A 15,391-nucleotide genomic window follows, 5' to 3' on the forward strand; every position below is an offset into this window, starting at 1 on the left:
ATGCAATGTCCTTAACCCTAACTCCTAGCATATGTACAATCTGCATTTGAATTTGAATAGATTAGATAAGGGAACAGATTCCTTATAGGAATAAATAAAGTTGGGATCTAAATACTGAGCAATTAAGGGTAATTGAACACAGGGTTAAGAAGAAAGGCAGTGGTCAGGTGATTGAAAGTCAGGTGACTTAATATATAATTTTCTGGTAGAACAAAGATATAAAAGTTCTGGGCTTTGTAGAGCAAAGTGGAGTGTGATGGGAGCAGTGACTGAAAAAGTTAGAACGGTGGGGGGGGGTAAATGGCATTATTGCTTGTAGTTTTTCCTCCACAGATTTTCAGTACATAAGGATGGCAAACCCTGGGTCCCAAAGAAAGGGACAATGACATCAATGTCAGATGTTCTCCATGTACACCTTTAAGGTAAGATCTTTGGAGTGTGATGGTACTGAGGTTAAGCATTGTATGGCATTCACTTGCATAAAATGTGTTCAAGTTTTTTTTTTTGAAATTCGTAGCCAATCGTTCCAATTCTTTGTCAAATCACAAACGCCAGAGGTCACCTTGCACACGCCAAGGATCACTCTGCGCCAATGCTCTTAGCCAAAAGGCCTAGAGCCACTGCACCGTTCCTGGAAGTACTGCAATACCAGGTTCGTGCCATGGAGGTGGATGGGTCAGGTCCCCCACACACCTCCGTGGAGGTGGATGGGTCAAGCCACCCCACCCACCTCCTGTTTCCAAAAAAGCAAGCATATACCTTCCTGATCCAGGGAGAACCACCCGGAGGTCATGGTGGCTACTCCCCTGTCAGGTCAGTTACGCATGATCTTAGCCAAAAGGCCGAGAAGCGATTTGTCTAAATGCACGTTGTTTCTGCAACAGGAGATAGTTTGCTTAAAGCAGTAGATTGAACAACTAACCATAGCCCCTGTTGCTTCTAAGTAAGTTTGCCCCACTTCTTGGCTTGGAGGACACAACAGGAAGTGAGCTTGGCACTAGTGAGCCTGATCAACCTCAAGCTCATATAAACATACTGAAAAGGCTGCAAAACTTGAACATTGTTGGGGAAACAGCCAAGCAAGAAAGCATGAACCAAAGTACAATCCTGACTATCATCAGGCAGCACCCTGTACAGATGCAAAGCTCTGGCAAGGGCCGCCTTTTGCCTTCCATGAGCCAAGGTAGCTGATTTCTGGGATTGTGTGGATGATCTGATAAAAGGTGAGTACCAGGTACTGTAGAAGGTTTACATATTGATTCCAATGGATTGAAATCCATTAGTTTTGTAGGATTCCTATAAAGGCCTCATTGTTAACCTCCAGTATAAGGGTGCAAGAATCATGGTCTCTGGGCTATTACCAGAGAGGAACAGCCAAATCCTAGGATTCAACATCTGGCTTTGGGATCTTTGTAAAAAGAAACTCCACTTGATTGACAATGGGACATGTGGAGGAGGGATGGCCTCCATCTAAACTTCCTGGGAGCATAAAGGTTGGCAGAGGCTGTTTAGCTTGCTGTGAGAAAGCATGGGGACAGTGCAGATTTGTTTAAAGATCGCTTTATTGAACTTAATCAATGCATATAATTCTAAACTTGCAGTTAAACCAGGTAGAAAGCCTACAATAAATAACTAAGAAGGTAGATGAGAGATCTTTACATTTTTTTTTGTGAAACTACAAGGTGTGTTAGTCAAATTGTTAGAACTGCAATCTTGTGCTGTGTTGGAAAAAATTAGACACTGCATTTGAGACATGACTTAATGAAAGTGATGGGACAGAAATTCACAAAGGCTACAAAAGGAGTCAGCAAGGATAGAGTAAGCTATTTTTATCAGTGAGAGAAACCGCTAGAGAGCGGCTGAATTTTTGCCTCATTAGGTACAGCTGAGATTATCTGACTTCAAGTGGACCAAGCTCATGGACAGAACTAATTACAATAATTGTTATAGACCCCAGGTCAGATACCTGAACATGATTTGTTCTGCAAACAGATTGTTGTTGTGTTATTTAATTGATGATGAGTGTCATCACCAATTAGGAGATGGCAAGTGCCCCCTTCTTGAAGGGGCCCAACCAATAAACTGTAAATTAAACAAACTTAACAAATCAAATTAAAAGTTTTTTTGTGGGGCCGGGGGATGATGAAGCACTCCGGTCCCTCTGGTGTCCACCAGTTATGGAAAGCCTCCAGTGTGCCAGTGGACACCACGTGCTCCATCTCTAGAGACACCCAGGAGTGAACGTAGCTGCAGAAGAAAGGCAGGCAGTCGGGCCTAACCACCCTCAACTTGTTGCCTGGACCTGTTAATGAACACCTTGGCTAGGCCCGGGAGCAGTCCTATGAGGAGGTCCTCTGACTTGCCTGTTCCCCTCTGATCAAAGATCAGGAGTGTGTGTCGGGTTTTTTTTTTGTTGCACCTTTTCCCAATTGTTAAATGTGACTCCAACATGGTACAGTGGTATTTTCTTAAGTATTACACAAAGGTCAGCACTTGTAGGTGCCTTAGCAGTAGTTTACAGGACAGAACAAGAATGTTATCACCTGTGCTGACCTGGGTAGAGTTTGTGCCTTCTTGATAGGAGTCCCTGAAGACAGTTTCCACCCCACCTGGGGTCTCTTCCACCTGTGAGGAGGAGGCAAAGAGACTTCAAGGGGATATAGACAGGAAGTGAGTGGGCAAGAACATGGCAAATGGAATATAATGTGAAGTTATCCACTTTGGTAGGAAAAAAAAGTATATATTTTTTTAAATGGTGAGAGATTTGGAAATGTTGGTGTCCAGAGGGAGCTGGGTGCCCTTGTACATGAATCATTGAAAGTTAACATGCAGGTACAGCAAGCAATTAAGAAAGCAAATGGTATGTTGGCCTTTATTACAAGAGGATTTGAGTATGAGTAAATATGTCTTCCTGCTATGATATCATCTTGGGCGATTCCTCGTATCGAAGATGACTTGCTTCCATGCCAAAAAGGGATGAGTTTGCAAGTGTTTCAATGAAGGACCTAATATTCCAGGTCCCGAACTACATATTGAACGGTGGAATGCCTGTATGTGCATTTTTTTAACGTGGTGACCATTGCACACCAGCCACCACATGGGCTTGACAGAGCTAGGTCTTGGTCCAGTGGCAAGGATTAACCAAGACAACTTATGGCCATCTCTGCTGCACAGACCTAGTGCGCACACATTTATGTGGGCTGGCCTGTGCTGCCCCTGGGCCCTCTCCTCCTCTTCTGGACCCTGAACTCGCGCTTCTCTTGGGGCCCCAATCACATTGCTCTATGATCTCGTTGCCCCAGCCTCTCTGCTCTTGTTGTAACTGCCCATGCTCCAATCACTGACCTGGATTATGGTGACGTCCAATCTAGGCACCCTCTTCACTAATGTCGACCTCCTACACCAGCTCGCACTGCTCCCTAGAGTGGTATGCTCCTTTTTAAGGCCCCGAACTGCCGCACATGTTCCCTCACAGGTTAGGGCCGTGCTGGCTAGATGCAATTATATAGGGCCCTGGTGAGACCACACCTGGAGTACAGTTTTGGTCTCCTTACCTAAAGATAAAAAATATACTTGCCATAGAGGGAGTGCACCAAAGGTTCACCAGATTGATTCCTGGGATGGGGGGATTGTCCTATGAGGAGCGATTGAGTAGACTAGTCCTATATTCCCTAGAGTTTAGAAGAATGAGATGGTGATCTGATTGAAACATACAAAATTCATGCAGGGTTGCTGTTTTCCCCTGGCTGGGGAGTCTAGAACCAGGATCACAGTCTCTCAATAAGGGATTGGCCATTTTGGACTGAGGAGGAGAAATTTCTTCACTCCGGATGATAAATCTTTGGCATACTCAATCCCAGAGTGCTGTGGATGCTCAGATTTTTGAATATTAAGTGATTATGGGGATAGTGCAGGAAAGTGGATTTGAAGTAGAAGATCAACCATAATCTTATTGAATGATGGAGCAGGCTTGAGGGACCAAATGGCCTGCTCCTGCTCCTAATTCTTGTGTTCCTCCCCCGCCTGGGGTATCCCCTGTTAGTTGGCTCTTGTCTTGTCCTCACCCCACCTTGGGTAACATCTGTTCAGACCTGGATCCTCCTCCTCTTGGGGCCACTGCTGCCTGGTTGCTCTCCAGGGTTAGCCCTTGCTCCTGGTGCTCTACAACCCAACTCTTGTAAGTGGTCCCCTTTTTATACCACTTTTGAGGGTGGTTATTGTTGTGCATCTGTAAAGCATGCACTCCCATGTTCCGCCACCAGGGAGCTCATCCCCTGAAGTCGCAAGGGATCCCAGCATCCCTTGGGAGCACTGTATATAAGCCGACCCCTAAAGCCTGTTCCTCACACGGATATCGACTCTATTTGGATCTTTCCAAAGGGTGGGGTGGCCAATAGGGCATCGAGTTACTTTCAGACAAAGGAAAGACGATTCTGCTCACTTCCCATCCCTACCTTTGATGGACAAGGGGTGATTGACTGGTCAGGAATGATGTGATGACATCTTGAGGACCAATCATCGGCCTCCAACTGAGGAAGAGGACTGTTCCTCCACCTTATCTGGCTCTTGCTTTTTCTCGAGGCCTTAGCCAGAAACTTCAGGACATGTCTCCTGTTCTACAGACATTGTCTGGTCCCAGGTCTGGTAATTCTAAGACCGTATTGTAAAGACAGTGTCTTATCTAGTCCCAAGACCAGTTAGTTGATTCTCACACTGTTTGTTGCGTGAAGGCAGAATGCTTCCTTTTCTCACTTTTGCAAAGTTTGACAATTTTTTGGCTTTATGACTATTGCATACTTTGTTTGATTTAACATGAAAAAGGTGATCATCTAAAGAACTGTAAAAGCTACATATCAAATACATGTGGTACAATGAATCAAGGTGCATGTAACGTTATAACAAGTGCTTACAATCTGTTAGTCATCAGGTACATATTTGGTTAATACAAAGGTGATTTCACAAAGTAAAGATTTAACATGTCGTGGAATAATCTTTTACGTGGGATTGAAGTGCAGCCAATCATTGAGGAGCAGTCCCTTCAAATAGTGGCAGAGGGGCTACAACCTCTCGCTCCGTATTATAGAAACTGATTGCTAATGCTCTCTATAAAATGGCACCTTTGGGTGATAATTTTCCTGGATTTCACTGGTGCGATGATTTACCCTCTGTTGTGGTGGAAAGTGTAGCTGAAAAATTTGTTGACCATATAGAAGTCTGTTTCAACATGTTCGTTATTGATTGCATTAACTAGGGACAACTCTATTCGATCCGAGTGTTTAGTAATGATGTTGACCTCGTATCGGGCCTCTATATGGGGGGACATCTGGGCAACAGTGACCACAACATTATATGGTTCCAATTGGCAGGGAAGCTTTTCAGTTATGTGACAAGTCTGAGAACTGTCAATGACTGACTGTATTGGAGTATTGAAGGATGTTGAACAGGTAACAAAGGACTCCAGGGTATGGTGGAAATGTTAAATGAGTAGTTTGTATCGGTCTCACTGTTGAGGACAATGTTCGACTATTTGAATTGAACAAATTTAATAAAAACTATATTAGATGAACATATTGTTTTGCATAGAATTAAGAACTTGAATAGATGTTCTCCAGAGGGTTCTCCGAGTTAGGACACGTGCTGTGCAAACCCTAGCCTGTGTTTTTAATACCTCTCTGCACACTGGGATGGTTCCATAGACTGGAAGGAGGCTGATGTAGTCTCCATGAGATCACTCCTTTTTGAGAAGGCAGGGCTGGAGGTAATTGGGAGGAGAGTGGCAGGTGCTGTCGGCGCAGGCCGAGCAGGGCACATATAGTCTTGAGGTATGTGGGCAATCCAGCTTCCTTCAATATCCACAACTATTCCTGATCCCTCATCCCCAAACCTATTTGCAATCCAGTTCCATATGCTCTCATCGCACATATCCTTCCTATGGCTGCTGCACCCTAAACCTTCTAGTTTTATCATTACAGGCTCCCAGGAGCGAGATCCAACTTGTGCTCCTGGAGGAACTGGAAGAGGAGAGAGAGGAAGAATACACTGCATCAATCGCTACCACTGTCGTAGTCGCCAGCTGAGACCAGAACCATGTGTAACTTAGGAGCTAGGGTGGAAGATGGATCCTCACAATGGGACGCACTGTGCACTAGTGGGCAGCAGCCACGCTGGGTGGAAGGGACACCGCAGGTACCACTTTGCCAGGGGGGCAATGTCGCATATTAGTTCTGCTATAGAGGAGTCCGATGAGGACTTCACAGGACCAAGCTTCATAAGCAGACTGATGGATTTGAAAGCTTCTGGATCGTGGCTAGGGGGATGAAGGCATCCGCCTCCAGCTTGCCCCGTGGCTTGACACCGAGCCTGAAACCCATCCTCTCCAGTGGGAAGAGCCTAACATCCTAAAGTATTCAGGGAAAATAGCATTCCCCGCCCCCCCCCCCCACCACCAGCCCCACCCTGTCTACTTAGACTTCCAAAAAGCTTTTAACAAGATGCTTAAGAATCAAGCCTTTGGTATTTGTGGTGTATATTGAACTGGCTGACAGGACTTGGGCAAAAAGTAGTTCCAGATGGATTTGGAAGAGTTTGGAGACCATTGGTGTTGGGACCGTTGCTCTTTACTATTTTCATTAATTATCTAGATGTAGGTGTTTGAGGCACAATCTGCAAATTTGCAGATGATACTAAGATCTTAGTAAGGGTTCAGACAGTAGATGATGCTTAACACCTTAGGGTGGATCTTGATGTGTTGGGAATTGAGCTCTTGACTGGCAAATTATGTTTAATTTGGAAAAGTGCAGTGTTATGCATGTAGGGAGGGTGAATGCTCCACATTCATTCACCCTTCAGAGAAAAGGATTATAGAAGGTGGGGAAAGAATGATCTGGGCATTCTAGTGCATAAATCTCTAAAGATACATGAGCAATGCTGTGAAGCTAGAACAAATAGGGTGTTGGGGTGCATTCACAGGGCAATTGATTATAAGATGCGGCATAATATTTTGTCCTTATAAATCCAAGTCTTGTACAGGACCTTGATCAGGCCTTACTTGGAATACTGTTTCCAGTTTTGGTCTTCTATCATGGTGGGTAATATTGAGGCTTTGGAAATAGTGCAGAGGACGGTCACTACACTAATTGTCAGTTTTAACCATCTAGGTTATCAAGATGGGCGCAAAGAGCTGGGACTGTATATATACTTTAGCGAAGTGTAGATTTGGGGGTGATTTGATTGAGGTTTATAAGATGATGAAGGGAAAAGATTGTGTTCCAGTTGAATGTTTTTTTCCAATTAACTAGGTTGGGGAGGACCAGGGTGCTCAATTCTAAGTTGTAGAAGGCTAGATGTCAGGAGGTGGTTCTTTTCCCAGAAAATAGTGGGCTTCTGGAACAGGCTGCTGTCTCCTGCAGTGGATGACTATTTGCTGAATTCCTTCAAGCAAGAACTGGACCTGTTTTGGGTTGCGGTGGACATCACCTCTTATAAAAGGTAAGTAATTCGGGCCAGAGTGATCTCCTGAACTAGTTTAATTTGTCTAGAATGGGGCAATTTTTCCCCCACAAATTTGGCCTAGGTTATTACCTGGTTTTTCACCTCTCCCCAGCGATCACGTGGTGTGGGGTGTGTATATATTGTGATACACAATGCATCACTAATGTGTGAGACACGTTGGATAGACCAGAGGGTTTTTAACCTGTCCATCATTGTTCATAAATCTCAACTCTGGCCCAAATCTACAGTAAACTCTTAATGAGATGATGGATCTTAAAATAAATGAGAAATAACATTTAAACTGGGATGCACAGGGAATTGTAATGCTAACAAACAAGATACTAGGTTATAAAATAAAACACATGCAGAAAATAAAATATTAAACAAAGCATATTAGCAGCATTCTGAGACAGTTCTGACAGGCAGGTAAATGCCATTCAAACCCCACCCCACCCTTCCAGTCTGGGCAAGTATATAGAAGTCAATGGCCCACATTAACATCTGCTCTGAGTTGATATAACCACACACACAATTTTAGGCTGTGTCTATTTACAACACCAGATTTCTGATTGGATCCCTTGGAGGAAAAGACACACCCGACACTTTCTGGAAAGTGTAATTTGATCCTGCCTGCTATAGAAAACCCTTTAATGTGTAATTTGATCCAGTCTTGCCAGTGAACCTACAGAAAATGGCACTGTGGTTAGCTTTGTAAAGATCCTGTTATCTATTGTCCTGCAATTATAATTATAGTGGTACTGGACTGGTAAAGTAAAAGACTTTGCCAAGAAATTTGCGGCCATTACAAAAGTTGCCGATGTCACTGTGGCCTCTGGTTAATGGTTGCTGAAAATAGTCACAGCGGTAGGAGAGAGAAACTTGTGCTGGGGTCGAAAGATTTTTAGCCCAGCGCTAACACGCTGTGTAACACCCTCCTGGTGGCATTAGTGCAGGCATCAGTAGTGAAGTTAGTGTCCAGAAACTGTGTTCCATCTTCCAACCGCCTCTGGGGGCAAGGCAATGAGTTTGCTAGGTATTGTGGGACATCTTCTCCAGGGCAATTGGGGATGGGCAATAAATGTTGATCTTGCAATGATGCCCACATCCCATGAACAATAAAAAAATAAATAAAAGGGCAATGCCTGTTGAGAGGCAATTTTCAGCCCTTTTTAAAAAAGAAATCCCAAAGTGGAGTCTAAAGCTCTTAAAGCTCAATTCCCTTCCACACCTCACATAAAATGGGAGAAGTGCCTCAGCACTAACACATGGCTCAACAAGCCAGGGAAGGGGCACCCAAGGTCTTGCAGCTGTCCAGCTTTATGCAGGAGGTCAGCACTGTGAGGGGTCCTCTACCCAAAGAGGCCAAGAGGCCCTCCAGAAAGGATGATGTGGGACTACATCACCGAGGCCAGCAGTGTCGCCCCCACCACCTGGTTCCAGTGCCCAAAGAAACACCATGATCTCAGACCACTGTTCAAGGTCAGTGAATACATCTTCAAAAGCCATTTCCTACCAACTGAATCACTAGCCTCACACACTTCTCCAATGCACAACTTTCCCCAACAACCCCCTCTCCACACAATCACTCATTTACCAGCACTCTGTACCAATCACAAGGCACATCTCCCATTCCTAGCCTCACCTCACCCCCTTGGAGGAGACGGTGTAGGTCATTCTTGGCAGTGGCATAGCTGAGCCATTGCCCAGCGGCGGGGAAGAAAGGATACAAGATTCTGGTATCCTCATACATTATCCTCCTTCTGTCGCTTGCTTTCCTGCCCTCCTCACCACAACTCCAGCCTTGTGCCTTCCTGCGTACACACACCCAAGAAATGTAGCCTGCCCAGTCAATGGTTGACCAGGAAGAGGGAGTGAAGAAGAAATACTCTCTCTCGATGTAATGCTCCTAGCCACCAGCTCCAGCAAGGCCTTTTGCAGTGGTCCACCATTGAAAATCAGCAGCCTTCCACCAGCCATGCTGCAGTCACTGGGGTAGCACTGTGTGACATCAGTGGGATGGGCAAAGCCACACACAAGACAGTCACTAAGAGAATGCACAAGGGTGATGAGTGATTTCTTGATGTCATATTGGATGGCTAGATATGTAAAGTTGGATTGGAAAGTTTGCTTTATGGTGGTTTTTATTTCAGCAATGTGGCCAAGAGGATGCTGTGATAGTAAATAACAGAGTGAAGGTAAGGTGTGGGACTGTGGTTGAAAGGATAATTGGAGTTGTCTTTACTGAAACTGCAGGCGAATGATTCCATCCCAGATATGACAGCGATGGGGGCTACCTGGGTTGCATCCTTTATTCGGCTTCCTCCTCTTCTGCATCTTCCTCTTCCCTCTGTGACTAGATGCTGGAAATCTGAAATGACAGCATAAAATGCTGGAAATACTCAGCAGGTCAGGCAGCATCTCGACCTGAGACATGAATTTTGTTGTCTGACCTGCTGAATATTTGCAGCATTTTCTGCCTTTTTGTAAAGGCCTTCGTTTACCAACCAAGGCCTTTTAAGCATCCAGCAGCTCTCCCCACATACTTTTAAAAAAAACGTTTAACATGTATTGTAGCAAACCACTACTTCAAAAAAAAAATCCAGTCCAAAAGCTTAAATGCAAATTTGCCTGAAAGATGTGTGTGCCCCTTAAGAGGCGCTGACAGCGCCTGTGTCTGGTGAATGTTGGGTTTACATGGCGAGCTTGGGACCTGGAGCTAAGGGCCAAGTTCGTTGAGGTGACGTTAAGTCAGTGTTGCATAGTAACTCAGGTCACCTCACCCTAATTTAAATTTGCAGGGCCTCAGAAAATGGCGGAAGCTGCGAGACCCACCACCAGCTGGTGAAAGAGCTGTGGCTACACTCTTTTTTTTCGTTACATCTTGATAACGGGTGGTGTAAAGCCCCTGAATGAGTGGCTTAGTTCATTCTTTTGGAGTTTAATGGTTTTTCTTCCTTCTGGGTGATTTTAATTCTGAATGAAGGGTCCGTGTGTGTATCCAACCTTCTGACACCCCAGCGAGTTCAGTGGGGAGAAGCCGTTCACCTGCTCAGTGTGTGAGAAAGGATTCACGAATTGGTCAAGTTGGAAGAACGTGATTCACATTTAAGAGGGCGGAGGGGGGAGAACGTGATTTGTCTTTCCACCTGGATCATATTCTCGCTCTCTGCCCCTCCCTCTCTGCCCCTCACATTTTTCCCCCTCTTAAATGTGAATCACGTTCTTTCCCACCCCTCGCAGCTCCTAACATAAGAAATGGGAGCAGGAGTAGGCCATACGTCCCCTCGAGCCTGCTCTGCCATTTTGATACGATCATGGCTGATTCGATCATGGACTCGGGTCGACTTCCCTGCCCGCTCCCCATAACCCCTTATTCCCTTATCGGTTAAGAAAATGTCCATCTGTCTTAAATTTATTCAATGACCCAGCTTCCACAGCTCTCTGAGGCAGCGAATTCCACAGATTTACAACCCTCTGAGAAATTCCTCCTCATCAGTTTTAAATGGGCAGCCCCTTATTCCAAGATTATGCCCCCTAGTTCTAGTCTTCCCCATCAGTGGAAACATCCTCTCTGCATTCAACTTGTCAAGCCCCCTCATAATCTTATACGTTTCGATAAGATCACCTCTCATTCTTCTGAATTCCAATGAGTAAGATCCAACCGACTCAACCTTTCCTCATAAGTCAACTCCCTCCTCCCCGGAATCAACCTCGTGAACCTTCTCTGAACTGCCTCCAAAGCAAATATATCCTTTCGTAAATATGGAAACCAAAACTGTAAGCAGTATTCTAGGTGTGGCCTCACCAATACCTGGTATAACTGGAGCAAGACTTCCCTGCTTTAAAACTCCATCTCCTTCTGTAACAAAGGTCAAGATTCCATTGGCCTTCCTGATCACTTGCTGTACCTGTATACTAACCTTTTGTGTTTCATGCACCAGGACCCCCAGGTCCCTCTGTACTGCAGCACTTTGCAATTTTTCTCCATTTAAATAACTTGCTCTTCGATTTTTTTTCTTGGCCAAAGTGCATAACTTCTCTCTTTCCAACATTCTACTCCATCTGCCAAATTTTTGCCCACTCACTTGGCCTGTCCATGTCCTTTTGCAGGTTTTTTGTGTCCTCCTCACACGTTGCTTTTCCTCCCATCTTTGCATCATCAGCAAACTTGGCTACATTACACTCAGTCTCTTCATCCAAGTTAATATAGATTGTAAATAGTTGGGGGTTCCAGCACTGATCCCTGTGGCAGCCCACGAGTTACTGATTGCCAACCTGAGAATGACCTATTTATTCTCTCTCCCTCTCCTCTCTCTTTCCGCCTCTCCCACCCCCCGCCACCCCCCAAGGATGACTCAAAACACCGTGAAAATAATCACTTCCAAAATACTATACACATAACTTGAGAAATCACAACGATGCTAATGGCTCACATTAACATTTGCACAGGACAAACAGGAATCATCTCATCCCATACAAACCTGTAGGCAGCTGGCTGAACCAGTAGAGCGTGCTAGTGTATTAACAAAAAAGAAAATGCTTTGTAAAATAAAAACTAACATGAGATTGAAACCCTTAATGAGCCCGGAGAGAAAATTAGCCTGCTTAGGGGAGGGGACAAAATCCTCCTAAAGACCCATAAACATAGATGAGCCAGCCTTCAGATGCCCACGAATAAGAGCTCCCATAGGCAATTTTTAAATCATCACCTGACTAAGCTGGAGGCACTGCGAAACTAGATATTTAGTCGGACAAAAAGATTCCAAGCAAATAAACAAACTGAACCAAAGAGCCACTTGGTGGTAAACTTTAATAGTTACTAGTGGAAACTTCACAGTGTCAAACAGAAAATGTTGGCCCAGAAATTACGCTTTCTCCTTCCCGCGGGCGTTCAACTAGATTTTAGAGAAAAAATACACATCTACCTGAAGCTGTTGAGCCCGCTTGACTTTCCAATGCACAGGCCTCCTCTTGCTGCGCATTGCAGCGCGTGCATATCGGGACGTGCACAGGCCTGGATCTGGAGTCACATGGCGCTAGGCAGCCAATCAGGTATAGTATATTCTCATTCATAGAAACATAGAAAATAGGTGCAGGAGTAGTCCATTCGGCCCTTCGAGCCTGCACCGCCATTCAATGAGTTCATGGCTGAACATGCAACTTCAGTACCCCATTCCTGCTTTCTCGCCATACCCCTTGATCCTCCTAGTAGTAAGGACTACATCTAACTCCTTTTTTGAATATATTTAGTGAATTGGCCTCAACAACTTTCTGTGGTAGAGAATTCCACAGGTTCACCACTCTCTGGGTGAAGAAGTTTCTCCTCATCTCGGTCCTAAATGGCTTGCCCCTTATCCTTAGACTGTGACCCCTGGTTCTGGACTTCTCCAACATTGGGAACATTCTTCCTGCATCTAACCTGTCTAAACCCGTCAGAATTTTAAACGTTTCTATGAGATCCCCTCTCATTCTTCTGAACTCCAGTGAATACAAGCCCAGTTGATCCAGTCTTTCTTGATATGTCAGTCCCGCCATCCCGGGAATCAGTCTGGTGAACCTTCGCTGCACTCCCTCAATAGCAAGAATGTCCTTCCTCAAGTTAGGAGACCAAAACTGTGCACAATACTCCAGGTGTGGCCTCACCAAGGCCCTGTACAACTGTAGTAACACATCCTTGCCCCTGTACTCAAATCCCCTCGCTATGAAGGCCAACATACATTTTCTTTCTTAACCGCCTGCTGTACCTGCATGCCAACCTTCGATGACTCATATACCATGACACCCAGGTCTCGTTGCACCTCCCCTTTTCCTAATCTGTCACCATTCAGATAATAGTCTGTCTCTCTGTTTTTACCACCAAAGTGGATAACCTCACATTTATCCACATTATACTTCATCTGCCATGCATTTGCCCACTCACCTATCCGATCCAAGTCACTCTGCAGCCTCATAGCATCCGCCTCGCAGCTCACGCTGCCACCCAACTTAGTGTCATCTGCAAATTTGGAGATACTACATTTAATCCCCTCGTCTAAATCATTAATGTACAGTGTAAACAGCTGGGGCCCCAGCACAGAACCTTGCGGTACCCCACTAGTCACTGCCTGCCATTCTGAAAAGTACCCATTTACTCCTACTCTTTGCTTCCTGTCTGCCAACCAGTTCTCAATCCACGTCAGCACTCTACCCCCAATCCCATGTGCTTTAACTTTGCACATTAATCTCTTGTGTGGGACCTTGTCGAAAGCCTTCTGAAAGTCCAAATACACCACATCAACTGGTTCCCCTTGTCCACTCTCCTGGAAACATCCTCAAAAAATTCCAGAAGATTTGTCAAGCATGATTTCCCTTTCACAAATCCATGCTGACTTGGACCTATCATGTCACCCCTTTCCAAATGCGCTGCTATGACATCCTTAATAATTGATTCCATCATTTTACCCACTACCGATGTCAGGCTGACCAGTCTATAATTCCCTGTTTTCTCTCCCTCCTTTTTTAAAAAGTGGAGTTACATTGGCTACCCTCCACTCCATAGGAACTATAGGGTTACATTGGCCCCTCCACTCGAGGGGCTAGATGGCCTACTCCTGTTCCTAATTCTTATGTTATTATGTATGTTGATCCAGAGTCTATGGAATGTTGGAAAATGACTGTCAGTGCATCCGCTATTTCCAAGGCCACCTCCTTAAGTACTCTGGGATGCAGTCCATCAGGCCCTGGGGATTTATCGGCCTTCAATCCCATCAATTTCCCCAACACAATTTCCCGACTAATAAGGATTTCCTTCAGTTCCTCCTTCTTACTAGACCCTCTGACCCCTTTTATATGCGGAAGGTTGTTTGTGTCCTCCTTAGTGAATACCGAACCAAAGTACTTGTTCAATTGATCTGCCGTTTCTTTGTTCTCAGTTATGACAGCCCCTGATTCTGACTGCAGGGGACCTACGTTTGTCTTTATTAATCTTTTTCTCTTTACATATCTATAGAAGCTTTTGCAGTCCGTCTTAATGTTCCCTACAAGCTTCCTCTCGTACTCTATTTTCCCTGCCCTAATCAAACCCTTTGTCCTCCCCTGCTGAGTTCTAGATTTCTCCCAGTCCCCGGGTTCGCTGCTATTTCTGGCCAATTTGTATGCCACTTCCTTGGCTTTAATACTATCCCTGATTTCCCTTGATAGCCACGGTTGAGCCACCTTCCCTTTTTTATTTTTACGCCAGACAGGAATGTACAATTGTTGTAGTTCATCCATGTGGTCTCTAAATGTCTGCCATTGCCCATCCACAGTCAACCCCTTAAGTATCATTCAGCAATCTATCCAAGGCAATTCACGCCTCATACCTTCAAAGTTACCCTTCTTTAAGTTCTGGACCATGGTCTCTGCATTAACTGTTTCATTCTCCATCCTAATGTAGAATTCCACCATATTATGGTCACTCTTCCCCAAGGGGCCTTGCACAACGAGATTGCTAATTAATCCTCTCTCGTTACACAACACCCAGTCTAAGATGGCCTCCCCCCTAGTTGGTTCCTCGACATATTGGTCTAGAAAACCATCGTAATTCCGAAGCTCCTATTACTGTGAATGAGAAACCACCCCCCCACCACATCCAAAACACTAATTAAAAAAAAAAAAGAAAATATACACTACATATATTTAAGATTCATTTAAATTAAAGTTATTAATGTCTTAAAAAAAATCAGGATTTTTTTTTTGCCTTTAAAATAAACTTACTGTTGTGGGGAGGGTTTTTAACAATAGAATGTTTTCATAACTATTTTTATGTTTGTGTTTTTAAAAAAAAAACTTGCACCTGTAAAAGTAGGCTGTGCCTGCTTTTTCAGGTGTAAGATTTTTGAGGACATTTGTATGTGTAAATATCACAAATTTGCATTTACAA

General features: G+C 44.6%; 1 pseudogene; it reads right to left on the minus strand.

Moving 5' to 3' along the window:
• Positions 1-615: 615 nt before the first annotated feature.
• Positions 616-854, minus strand: LOC139274302 (U2 spliceosomal RNA; annotated as a pseudogene).
• Between the last annotated feature and the right edge of the window lie 14,537 nt (positions 855-15,391).

The sequence above is a fragment of the Pristiophorus japonicus genome, chromosome 9, assembly GCF_044704955.1.
Source record: "Pristiophorus japonicus isolate sPriJap1 chromosome 9, sPriJap1.hap1, whole genome shotgun sequence".
Taxonomy (NCBI): domain Eukaryota; kingdom Metazoa; phylum Chordata; class Chondrichthyes; family Pristiophoridae; genus Pristiophorus; species Pristiophorus japonicus.